Source organism: Esox lucius, chromosome 7, assembly GCF_011004845.1.
Source record: "Esox lucius isolate fEsoLuc1 chromosome 7, fEsoLuc1.pri, whole genome shotgun sequence".
Classification (NCBI taxonomy): domain Eukaryota; kingdom Metazoa; phylum Chordata; class Actinopteri; order Esociformes; family Esocidae; genus Esox; species Esox lucius.
The window spans coordinates 11,794,471-11,807,388 of NC_047575.1; the positions used below are offsets into that span (position 1 = coordinate 11,794,471).

Sequence of the window (12,918 nt, forward strand, 5' to 3'; positions counted from 1 at the left end):
ATTTTCTGTTCTTCCCAGTAAACATATACAGTTCTGTTTCTAATCTCTCTCACACGCACACACACACACACACACAGATGCATGCGCATGCATACATGCACAAACAATCATGCAAACAGACACACACATCTCCCCCTTTCCTTTCCTCATTTGGATTCCTCCTATATGACTCAGGTCTTCCACAACGGGGAAAACTGAAAATGGAGGAACCCAGTGTTGGACAGGGAAAGTCTTGCAGCTTGCTATGTATGTTTAAATTAGGACACATGGAATTCAACCAGTGTATTTGTTATTTCAGAAAGCAGTGAGCAGGGGGCAATCACAGCTGCTTATAGTCACCCACTGTGCTTTAGCTGAGCCCATTATTATAAACATGATATGGAGCTGCCTAAGGAACAGTGATAAAAATACAATAATAATGCCAACTGTGGTGGTAGTCAGAGCAGTACTAAAAGCAGTAGTAACAATAATTGTGGTAGTAGTAGCAGTAGTAGTACTTTTAGTAGTAGTGGATGTTAATAGTGGTGGTAATAGCATTAGTAGTAAAAGTAATAGTAGTAGTAGTAGTAGTGATAGTAGTAAGGGTGGTAGTAGTGCTAGTTGTAATAGTTGCAGTAGTGGTGGTAATAATGATAGTATTTATAGTAATAGTACTAATTGTAGTAGTAGTAGTAGCAGTAGTAGCACTGGTAGTAGTTATAGTGAAAATGCATCCATTTCTTGTTCTGGCTTTGGGGCTCTAGGCTGTGTGTCTGTAAAAGCACTTGGTAACAACTGCTGATGTAGAAAGATCTTTATACAATACATTTGATTGATTGTTGTAATACTACCTCACCTGAAGCTCAAATGACCTTTTGGTCTTCAAATTCCAAAACCACCTAAAGCCACAGAACAAACAACATTATTTTCACCTGTGGAATAATCTCATTTCTGCCTGGTGATTGCCATCCCACTGACATGTCTCCTCACCGGGCCCAAAGGTGCATTAAAAGGATCCGACATAGCCCCAGAAACACCATGAAATGTGATTTCATGAAGGTTCTCTATCTAATGTCCAATAGAAATATAACAGGACACAGGGAACATTCCATCTGTGGGGACGCTACCTCGTTCATCAGAGCTCTGATCCTGTCCCTATCTGGGTCACAGTATCCCTTCCACCACACCTGCCCACTACGCAGGCATCTCGGTACCGTCCCACTAACTCCAGGTGTAAATGGGGTCAAAGCCTGACTGTCCACAGCCATGTTGTGTTCTCACTGCGTAGAATGTCTGTGAAACAGAAGGTGAACGGACTAAAAATAAGCTCTGACCACTACTGGAATAGGTTGGACTGGGATTCTGGGTGTGTTGTGTTGCTGACGTCGGGCCGCCGGAGAACCGCCTGGGATTACATGGACTGTGTTCGGACTGAAATGCTCTGTGTGTAGGACTACCTCCAGCCACCCCAACAATGCAGGAAGTCTGCGTCACAGGCAACTGATGAACACTTCCACGTAGAGGATGATGGGTTCCTCGACATTCACAGGCACTCTCTGGCTCTGCCTACGCCGAGGTCACCCTCCTACCTGCCCGTTCCAGGCTCCATATCATTAACACTCATCACCAACATGTCTCTCTCTCCCTCCATCTCTCGCTCTCTCTCTCTATCTCTCTCTCTCTATTTCTCTCTCTCCGCCCCCTCCCCTCTGCCTGTCTCTCCCAGCCCCTCTCGCTTTCCTCCTTCCCCCTCCTTTCATCTCTGTTCCCTCCATGATACCCTGCCACGTTGTCATGGCAACAATCGGGCCCTGATAGCTTGGTTGCTAAGCAACTGACATCACCCGTAAGAGGAACATGAAGATACAGAGTCAGAGACAAACAAACCACTCGGTGTGTATGTGTGTGTATGTCTGTGTGCGTGTGTGTATGTGTGTGTCAGTGTATGAGTGTGGGTGCGTGTGTTGGTGTGAGCATCCAATTTGGGGTGAATATATGTGTATTTGTCCCTTCATATAATCAGTTCATTAATCTGTCAGGTTTTTTCCCTCTCTATTCAGTTATGCCCGGGACAGATGTAGATTTAGATGTCATTTATGTCATCACTTGTACTGAGCGCAGCAGGGAAACCAAACATTCAGGCAATCAAGAGAAGCTGGTTAAACCCAATGTTTATCCTGACCGGAATGTCAAATTAGACCAATAGAAATGAACAGAGCATGGAAAACTGCCCTTCACAAGCCACTAGGCTAATTCTTGAAACAGTAACACTCATTCTCTCCACTGATTCCTTTTTTTCAAAAACACTACACGCTATGTCAATTTGGAACTAGGCTAATTTAGGAATATAATGAATTGAATGTGCTGAAATGAGTGGTGAATCAGTAGATCCACATTTATCTTCCAGTCACACACTGTAGTGTAACAACAGGCCACAAGGTGTCAGTATATTCTATGTTGTTGAGGATGGTGGCAGTACTGTCATAGAATGTGATTCATTTGCGATGCTAACACCTGTGTTCCTCATACTCATGGTCATCATCGTCGTCATCATCTTTATTACCATCAGTGTGGGATCAACATGAATGTCACCAGACATACAAGGACATTATTTCATACCAGTCTTTTCTCTCTCTGGTTTTACTCTTTACCTTTCTTATTTTCCTAAATTGCGATTTGTACTTTGTTAACACCAGGAATTGTTTTAAGGTGGATTTTCCCATGGAAAATTTAGCAATTTGATGTGGAGTTTTTGGACCAATGTAGGTTTCCCCAAAGAAATAAGGTAAAATTATTAGGAATTACAGAAACATTTACTTTAAATGCTATTGTGCCTAAAATATATTGTAAAATATGTTTCATTTTCAGTGCATATGTGATAATAAAACATATTTTTGTTAAATATTTATCATAACCATAATTTATTGGCAGTGATTGTCTTCTATGTTAATGTTTACAGCAAAACACCCAACCCACATTTAAATCAATAGAGAATTTTGTGAATTGTACAGCAAAAGTGTTTGATTTTGTAGGTCGGAGTTTTCAATTTTGTAAGAAACAGACGCTGACAACTCTGAACATATTTGTTATGTTGCTCCGGCTGTTAAAATCCCAGTCTAAAAACACAGTGTGTTCACCAGGATTTCCTTTGTAGAAGATGACACTTTATCTCTAAAGTTCGGGCAATTGCAGATATTTTTGTGACTTGTGTTGTTTCCCGAACTTTTTACTCTGATAAAACACTGCAAACACTACATTTTCTGCAAAGCATTACATAAATTCTTCATGTTTATGTACCCACTAGTCAGATGAACATGGTGAATAAAGACAAATCGAACACATACAGACATAGAGCTGCTGATAACAGAGTGGAATGACACTGACTTTAGCAGATGTCCTGCATTTCTAAATTTGCTAAATGTTCATGTGATAACTATGTGACTGATGGACTCAATGGGGGCTGACTGGGGGGCTGGGCTCCTAGGAAACGCCACACATTCGTAGTTTGCAATTAGATGATTTAGAAAAGTTCAAACAGTAATTTCTAATTGTGTGAACGACAGCGTCTGACATAGCAAGTGAACAACTGCACAGTGCAACAAGACATTATTTACTTTTCTAACTCAAATGGAAGCTGAGCTAGCTAGAGCAAGCTTGTTTTCGCCCAAACACTCGCATACCTGATTCAAATGATGCCCTACCACTTACACACTTGATTGACAAAATCAACCTATCATCAAGTCTTCATCTGAATCAAAAACATGCACCCCTTGGGGTTCCCAGGACCAGGATTGGGAAACACTGAGCTGGACTGTCAGCCAACCTGTCATCCAGCAAGTCAGTCATGCAGTCTGACAGACAGTCGACGGCAGCCAGGCACTCTGCAGTGAATTCACCTGGGGGGGATCATGTCGAAACATGAGTCTTCTCACTCAAAGCGAATGGACTCAGTCCCCAGTCCAAATGCCCCACCACTGACCCGACATGGCATCTGTAGAGGGCGATTCCCCGCCAGACAGCCTCGTACACGAAGAACCAAGTCAGGTGGGCTTCTCAGTGGGCAGAACGCACCTTTGTTGAAGTACCATTCCAACAAAGGCAGGGACAATGTCTTTTGTCTTTCCCGTTCCGGTGATGTGTGTGTGTGTGTGTGTGTGTGTGCACGTGGGCTGGTGTATTTTTAGGAGCGCACAGCGAGTGCAGCGGGTGTAGCTGTAGGTGTGCGGCTTTGTGCGCAGATCGTTTGGAGTGTGCGGATGCCGGCCGCGGCGTGCGGGGCGTCTGAGTGGGGGGCTTTGTGCGAGGAGCGGTGGGCGGGTGTGTGGGTGCAGGCCTTTGTATGGAGTGGGTTGGAGTGCGGTGACGCGGGGCGGCCGTGACGCTCGAGTCGCAGTCAGTGACCGATGGAGTGTTCAGGTGGGTTCGTGCTTCAAAGTCACAGGGTAAATCAAATCTAAGGTATCATTCAATGTGATTTCTTAGTCCGAAGACGAATATAGACCCATTCAGTGGACGTTTGAAAAGAGGTCAAGAGAAAGCGTGGGGGCGGCATGATGAGAGAGGGACCGCAGGAGGAAGGTGGAATGGAAAGAGAGAACTGAAGAATATTATGAAGTGAGAGACAACTGCACTCTGACACACAGTAAGCGTGGGACAATTAACACACACCCAGACACACACACACACACGGACGCAAAAAAGAAACGCTGACTGCTAAGTATAAAGTGTATCTGGAAGAATGTGGTCTGTAGCGTATCCCGCCCCCCCTCCCCCTCTGATAGCTCAATAGGAGGGAGCGGTGGCATCAGGCTTTAACACCGGGACGGCCCCTCCCCGCGCCACAAACAGCGACCCGGGAGCACTTTGGCAGGATCAGTGGCGGCACAAACATGCACACCACGCCCGGTCGGAAGGACGGAGAACACGTCTGTGTCCTTGAGCGGAGATCAAATGGGAGCCAGCCGCATTATCTAGTTGAGAGCCGACCCCACGGCCCACCACACACGGCCCACCACACACGGCCCACCACACACGGCCCACCACACACGGCCCACCACACATGGCACTCAGCACACGGCACTCAGCACACGGCACACCGCACACGGCACTCCGCACACGGCCCACCACACACAGCCCACCACACACGGCACTCCGCACACGGCACTCAGCACACGGCCCACCACACACAGCCCACCACACACGGCACTCCGCACACGGCACTCAGCACACGGCACTCCGCACACGGCACTCAGCACACGGCACTCCGCACACGGTAACTCCGCACACGGCCCACCACACACGGCCCACCACACACGGCACTCCGCACACGGCACTCCGCACACGGCCCACCACACACAGCCCACCACACACGGCACTCCGCACACGGCACTCAGCACACGGCCCACCACACACAGCCCACCACACACGGCACTCCGCACATGGCACTCAGCACACGGCCCACCACACACAGCCCACCACACACGGCACTCCGCACACGGCACTCAGCACACGGCACTCCGCACACGGCACTCAGCACACGGCACTCCGCACACGGTAACTCCGCACACGGCTCACCACACACAGCCCACCACACACGGCACTCCGCACACGGCACTCAGCACACGGCACTCAGCACTCGGTAACTCCGCACACGGCACTCCGCACACGGCCCACCACACACGGCACTCCGCACACAGCACTCAGCACAACCCGGAGTTGAACTCTAATCTCACTATCACCAAAAATGCACCTTTAAGAGGTGTGCTTGATACTCATACATGTGTCATGAGTTTAAGCTATGAGTTGAAATGCTACACGCACCCATAGGGACTATACTCTGAAAACTCCCAAGCTGGGCATTTCCAACACACCATGCATATTGCAAAGAGCATTACACTAGACACACACCTACCCCGGAATACGCACGCACGACTCAAACACGCGCGGCTCGACACGCGAACACACACTCGGGAGAGACACACAGTCTTGTCAGAGGAGCCGAACAGAGCTGTGTGCCGCAGCGCCAGCTGAATGAATAATGAAGTGGCTGGGTCTGTTTGACGGCATGTGAGGCGTTGAGGGGGGCTCAGATATGACAGCTAAACTCCATCTCACACACTCTTAGGAACAGGCCAACAAGCAGAGAGAAGATTCTCAACCCCAGTCCTGCCCAATACACACACACACACACACTCGCGAGGGAGCGATCGAGCGCACCCTCACCACACACGAAGTCCAGCTTCCGATTGTCACTATTGATATTCGTGTTGTTCAAAATACCAAGGAGAGACGGCAGGACGGAGCCAAGTGGTAACGGACCACAAACATGGACGCTAACGTTGGCTACAGCTGGTGGAAACCTGCTCACACTGAAGATGAAGCACAGAGGCCAGCCAGCCAGCCTCGTAAATGTACACACGGACAGCACTAATGTGCGCGTAGACCACATCTGCTGAATTCAAGTACATCTAGTCACATGTATAATTCATCCGTCAAAACACTAATGAAGAATGCCTAGAGAGAGGAGAGGAGAGGCACCAGGGGAAGAGGAGAAATATGGGAAGGAGGAAGAGAGGAGGAGCGGAGGGACAGGGGAGAGGGGAGATAAGTAGGGGGAGTGGGAAAAGAGGGCAATCCAACAGATTAAAGGGGTGTTAGTGGCAGGAAGGAGGAACATGAAGGAGAGAGGAAAGGCATTTGTGAGGCTGAATAGAAAGAGAGGGGGTGTGAGAGGAGAAGAGGAGGTTTGGGACGGTGAAAGAGGGTTGGATGTGAAGATGACTAGAGGAAAAGCGACAAAAGAAGGCTGACAGAAGAGGAGAGATGGGGAGGTGGAAAGGAGATCAAGGAGAAGGGAATAGTGGAGAAGGAGAGAAGGGGAGATGAGAGCGAGAGAATGACAGGAAAGGAGAAGGGGAAACAACTGTGTGCTCTCAAAAAGTGAGGAGATTTTAAGGCCTGACCATCTGGCCCATAAAAACTCATATCACACTGAGCATGAACGAGTCCTATGAACGAGTCCTATGAACGAGTCCTGTGAACGAGTCCTATGAACGAGTCCTGTGAACGAGTCCTGTGAACGAGTCCTGTGAACGAGTCCTGTGAACGAGTCCTGTGAACGAGTCCTATGAACGAGTCCTATGAACGAGTCCTATGAACGAGTCCTGTGAACGAGTCCTGTGAACGAGTCCTATGAACGAGTCCTAAGAACGAGTCCTATGAACGAGTCCTATGAACGAGTCCTATGAATGAGTTCTATGAATGAGTTCTATTCAGTGACTGGCTAGAACCTTGCACAATAACCTACAGTCACCATGGGATTAGGTTTCATGGTTTAGGGTTTGTCTCCCCTTATTTGTCCTTCCATGTCCCCAAAACATTCTATTAACGTTGTCATTTTATTATCGGGTGCTCTAACGTCGTCCACAGACATAATTCCCCTCTAACGTCGTCCCCAGACATAACTACCCTCTAACGTCATCCCCAGACATAATTCCCCTCTAACGTCGTCCCCAGACATAATTCCCCTCTAACGTCGTCCCCAGACATAATTCCCCTCTAACGTCGTCCCCAGACATAATTCCCTTCTACCTAGGTGCAATTATGAACCGTGTTTTTGAAAAGATATCGTTTCACAGCGAGGGGAGTTCTTTTAATCACAATCAATTTGTGTTTACAAATCTAATGCTTTTGAAACAATACATTCCAGTGTTTAATCCCTAGTAACCTTAAGAAATCCCAGCAGCTTTGTAAACTCTGTCCCTTTACATTAATTACACTCTGCCTGCTTCCAGTATGACCTGTTACTTTAAATACGTTCCTAGTTATCAATGCAAAGTAGGACAGATAAAAAGTACTGCGTTTATTCCTGTCCATTTATTTTTCTCTTTCTCACTTTTACATTTTAGTCATTTAGCTAAAGCTCTTATCCAGAGCAGCATACATTATTGATTGCATAAACTGGATACCATTACCAGCACTATGGTATCCAGCACTATACCAACTGTTAAAAAATGAAGTGGGAGGAGAGGGGGTGAATGAGCCAATTGGAAACTAGCGTGAATGAGCCAATTGGAAGCTAGGGTGAATGAGCCAATTGGAATTTAAATTATAAGGTGGCCATGACGATGTTTTGTCAGAAAACAAAGAAATTGTCCACATAGACAGAGAATCTCCAGTGTGTCTTTTGTTTCTTTGCGTAATTGCAACAGGAATTCGGTAGCGGATGTCCTGGGTTATGGCCACCTGGCTACTCTACCAAACAGGCTAGATGTATGACGTTCTTGGGATACAGTTGACACATGGACACATGCTTTGTGATTCACTACCCCAACAGAGAGAACTTACAGAAACAGTTGAATTTAAACTGAAATCAAGTGAATCATTAGCATTTAACACAGGTGGAATAACCTTCTTGTGTGATTTCAAAGGTGATTGGTTACACCTGAACTAATGTAGGATTCCTATCGCAAGGCGGGCGGAGACTAATCCAAATATAATATACATGTTAAAAAAATTAATTATAAAACCCAATTTCCTAATATTTTATTTCAGGAAGTCAATTAGATCGGGATTCATAAGTACTACACGCACCGCGACAGATTTACTATCTCTCATTTCCTGTTACTGAAGGATTCTAGTCTGACCGTCACAAACTGGTTTCAAACTGAAACCCTACACGTCTATGTTAGCTCAGGTCCCGGGTCGGTTCCACGTCCACTGTCTCTCCGCACGGTGGCTCTTGAGTGCCTTGGTTACTGTAGGAAACCAATTATCACTCAAATGACCTCCTGAGTGCGGGCGCTGCAGGTCAAATCACATGGCTGACCGGCTACATGACGGCTACAGGGGCTGTCAGACCGCTCACCTGCACTGCCGTCAGGCACCATAAATACTTCATCACACACCATTAAATAGCCGCGCTTCTCCGTCCACTAATTTGGCTTCCCTTTTATAAATTGAACACCATCTGCCTCAGAATGTTTGCGGGTCTTCCATCTTCTGCCAGCTCTGATGCTTTTTCTCACTCTGCGAGAGATGTGTGATTCAGGAACAAGGTTGTCACATATCCATGGATACCGGTGGAGCTCTTTCATCGTTGATTCTTCAATCAGTGTTTATGGCATATCTGAAGAAATGCCGGAGGACTGTTAGCCAGTGTAATTCTAGTCAAACAGGAACTGGTGTTTTATCCTTCATTCTAGTCTGTAAATAACATCTGTAATAGTATGGGAGAATAAATAGAACGAGTGATTGTGAGCAAAGAGCACACAGGAAACACAGCGAGTGATTGAAACAGCAGAAAGAGGAGAGAGGAAGATGAAGGAGAAGGGTATGACTGTGCCTATGGGAAGCAGGGATGAAGGCCTCCTCTCCCTCTCCACTGCTCCATTGCACCAAACACTGTGCTAGCACAGCTTGATGGGGGGAAGACAGCCATTTTGGATTAGAGTTAAATCAAAGCTTTTCCTTGAAGTCAGGCACCAGACACAAACCAGCTAAGCTATCAATATTCCAAAGTACTAGGTGACCATATAACTACTATACAGTATGTCGATAAGGCAAAGAGAGATAGAAAGAGACTGATAAGTTACAGTAATATATAAAGAGATAGAGGCTGATCATTTTCAGTAATAGATAGTTAGAGACCAATCGTTTACAGTAATAGTAAGAGAGATAGAGACTGATAAGTTACAGAGATAGATCCGGGCTTTGTTATGGAAGGTTTGAGAGTCGCTTTCTATTGAGGGGGTGTGAAATGTAATGTTTTATTCTTTGATGAGTACTGGGTATGTTCCTATTCCAGCTCTTCGATGCATTATCTGCATTGTGTTGACCGTTGAAAATACTTTTGTAAAATTCTGCATGCAGAGTGTCAATTGGGTGTTTGTCCCATTCTGTAAATTCTGTGTCAGTCAGTATATCAAAAGGACAATGGGTTCTGTGAGCTGAATTTTAGAATTGCCAACAATGAGCATTAGATGTCAGAAGAAGTATTTTGGACATATTTTTTAATTGTGGATCGTTGGTTTTTCTGGAACAGCCTGGATTTCAGTGTCCATGTCTGTTGATACTGGGCCTGGTGCACACTGTCTGATTCAGATTTGGTCAGATCCAGACTGACCTTGATTTTGACTGTCCATTTTCTAACTCTCTAACTCTGTCCCTAACCTCTACCTCCCTTTCTCTTTGTCCCTCTCTCCCTCTCTATCTTTGTCCCTCTCTCCCTCTCTATCTTTGTCCCTCTTACCTCTCTAACTTTGTCCCTCTCTCCCTCTCTATCTTTGTCCCTCTCTCCCTCTCTATCTTTGTCCCTCTCTCCCTCTCTATCTTTGTCCCTCTCTCCCTCTCTCTCGTTCCATTTCTACCACTCTCTCTATCAGTCCCTCTCTCTCTCTACCTCTCAATTCAATAGGTGCTTTAATGGCATGAATGGCCACTGTTGCCAAAGCAAACATATTTCGGCAGCAATAATAATGCAGTATATTATTATACTTCAGCAAAAATTATACAGTACATGAAAAATATATTAAGAAAGAAAAACAATGGAAATGAAATGTGTTCACGGCAAAGAAAACAAATGATCAGAAATTCTAAGATTCATAGGGCTATAGTCCCTCATTTATGATGACAGGCCAAGACATATTCATCTGCAAGATGTACTATCTCAATGTTTCTCCTAACAAAATCCACAGTTCAAGAAATCTGTCAATTCTGTTTTTACATTTCAGTATATGACTATCTCTTATTGAACTATATTTAGAGCAGTGGCCCAGGAAGTGTCATTTTCAACTTCTCTATTAACAACGTCTGGTATCTCTGACCGAGCATATTTTTTGGCCATTCTGTCTCTATGGCCTTGGTCACTGAGTCTGTACATTTTAAGTATCTTATAAAAAAAAAGAAGATATTGATCCTTGATATTGATCCGTACAAGGTGTTGTGATATTTTGATATCTCTATTCAGTATTTGGTAAGACTGAAGTTTGCGATTCAATTTCTTTACATTTTGTTTGAATAATTAATGTATGTATTTTGGAAAGACATTTCGATTTGCTGACGCTCTAGTGGTTGAATGTAGCTGGTGTTTCTGGAGCAACTGTTCCAAAGGGTCACTGTCTGGTATGCTGTGTTTGTATGAGAAGGACTTGTGATGATTATATTCTGGATTACAGTGAGTTTAGTGAATCCATCATTTGGCTGCTCTTTTCTCAAGTTGGACTGTGAAGTCAGAAGAGCTGAACTTGGGAGTCCCAAGTATTGTCCATCAGGCAAGTTTAGAGGCATTTCTATTAACACCAAAAATACTTCGACAAAATTCCAGTTGTAACAATTCAGAATGGATTCTGTCACAGGTTTTGTCCCATTTTAAATTGTACAGTGGCCCCTAGATTCCCCTGACATGGAAAATGATTGGAGAAATGACATAGTCAAATAATTTGAGAAATTCTAAATTGAGACTTAGCCTATACAGTTTCTTTCTAATAGCTAAATATTGTCTGTGGGCTTTGTTGTGGGCTTTGTTGTGGGCTTTGTCTGTTCAAGTAATTTTGGCAATGTCAGAAAGCCCAGACAAACTTTTAGTCAGAATGTATAACTGGTGGAGTGTTATAAGATTGTTTTTCTCAAGGTAAAGTGGGATCCATTAGCCTGAGATCTGGACGATTTCTGAAAAATAACTACAATTTTTTCCATATTGATGGATACTGTCTGTTCCATACTATACTATTGTAGTAGAGACAGGCTCTGTTGTAGTCCTTGTCTGTGACTGCTTGTCTCTGTCTCTCTCTTTAATTGAGCTAGTTAAGCTTGTCTCTGCAGTTTAAATACATCTCAGCCTGCATTATTACGCGTTAAAGCTCACAAGGGTGCAGAGAGAAGGCGGTTTAATAATTCATGCATACAGCATACCCTTCATTGGAAAACTCCGCTCAATGGTACAGAATCTAACGTGTGATACACTGAAATGCCCAGTTTGACGTCCATAAAACACACGCGCGCACACACATAATGGACAGCTTAAATTACATGGTTACTGTATTATTACAGTCATCTTCCTCATCGTGGCTGTATCTATCAACAGGCCATAAAGAACTCTGTTCTCCAGAGAACTAGCTGATATACACACATTCCATTGATTGACAAATAAACAAATGAATGTGATTCTCCAAGGCTAAGTAAGCAATGATTTATGTAATAGGAAAAACTGAGCCAACCATGATTTCTTCCTATTCATTTCTTCTACAAACACAACAGGTGAGCAGTGAGAAATCCTTCACACAGGGAGACAATGTTGGACCGGACCCCTGTACAGAACTACAGGAGTTCGTCTTGGACGAACTCCTGTAGTTCTGTGTATGAGATACCTCGTGTTCATCTGTCCCGCGGTCCTCATGTTAGCATGGTTCACACACGCTCCCACAGCCAGCATGCAGGAACAGCTGCTATGTTGTGTGTGTGTGTGTCTGTCTGTCTGTGTGAAAGTGTGTGTGAATGCGTTTGAGTATATGACTGTGTTGTGTGTGTGTCTGTGTGTGTGTGGGTGTGTGTGTGTGTGTGTGAGTGTGTGAAAACCCACCAGGATTTACCGAGGAGACACCAGCCCCGGATGACATTACATAAACGTTCTCTTTCTGTGAGCCAATTTCATGACAGCGTCCGCCTGTGTGGACCAGTTGGACACAACCACTCACCAGCACTGTGTGTGTGTGTGTGTGTGTGTGTGTGTGTGTGTGTGTGTGTGAGCACCAGCTCCAGTGCAGAAGTGGTTCGGGTAACAGAGAGTTAAACGTGGAGTCTAAAAGAGGAGGGTGAGGCATCCCGCCTTTCTGGACCTTCCAACTTGACGCAAAGCCAGAACTAGCACGGCTACTCACTCACTCCTACAGCATCCAGCCATGCAGGGTGACCAGGTCCCAGCTAGCCGGCCAGCCAGCACAC

The 12,918-nt window shown here is 45.2% G+C and overlaps 1 protein-coding gene across 1 annotated transcript in view; it reads right to left on the bottom strand.

Moving 5' to 3' along the window:
• Window positions 1-12,918, bottom strand: part of LOC105010827 (disks large homolog 4) — a 72,706-nt gene that overhangs the window by 59,361 nt on the left and 427 nt on the right. The gene's annotated exons all lie outside the window — the stretch shown is intronic.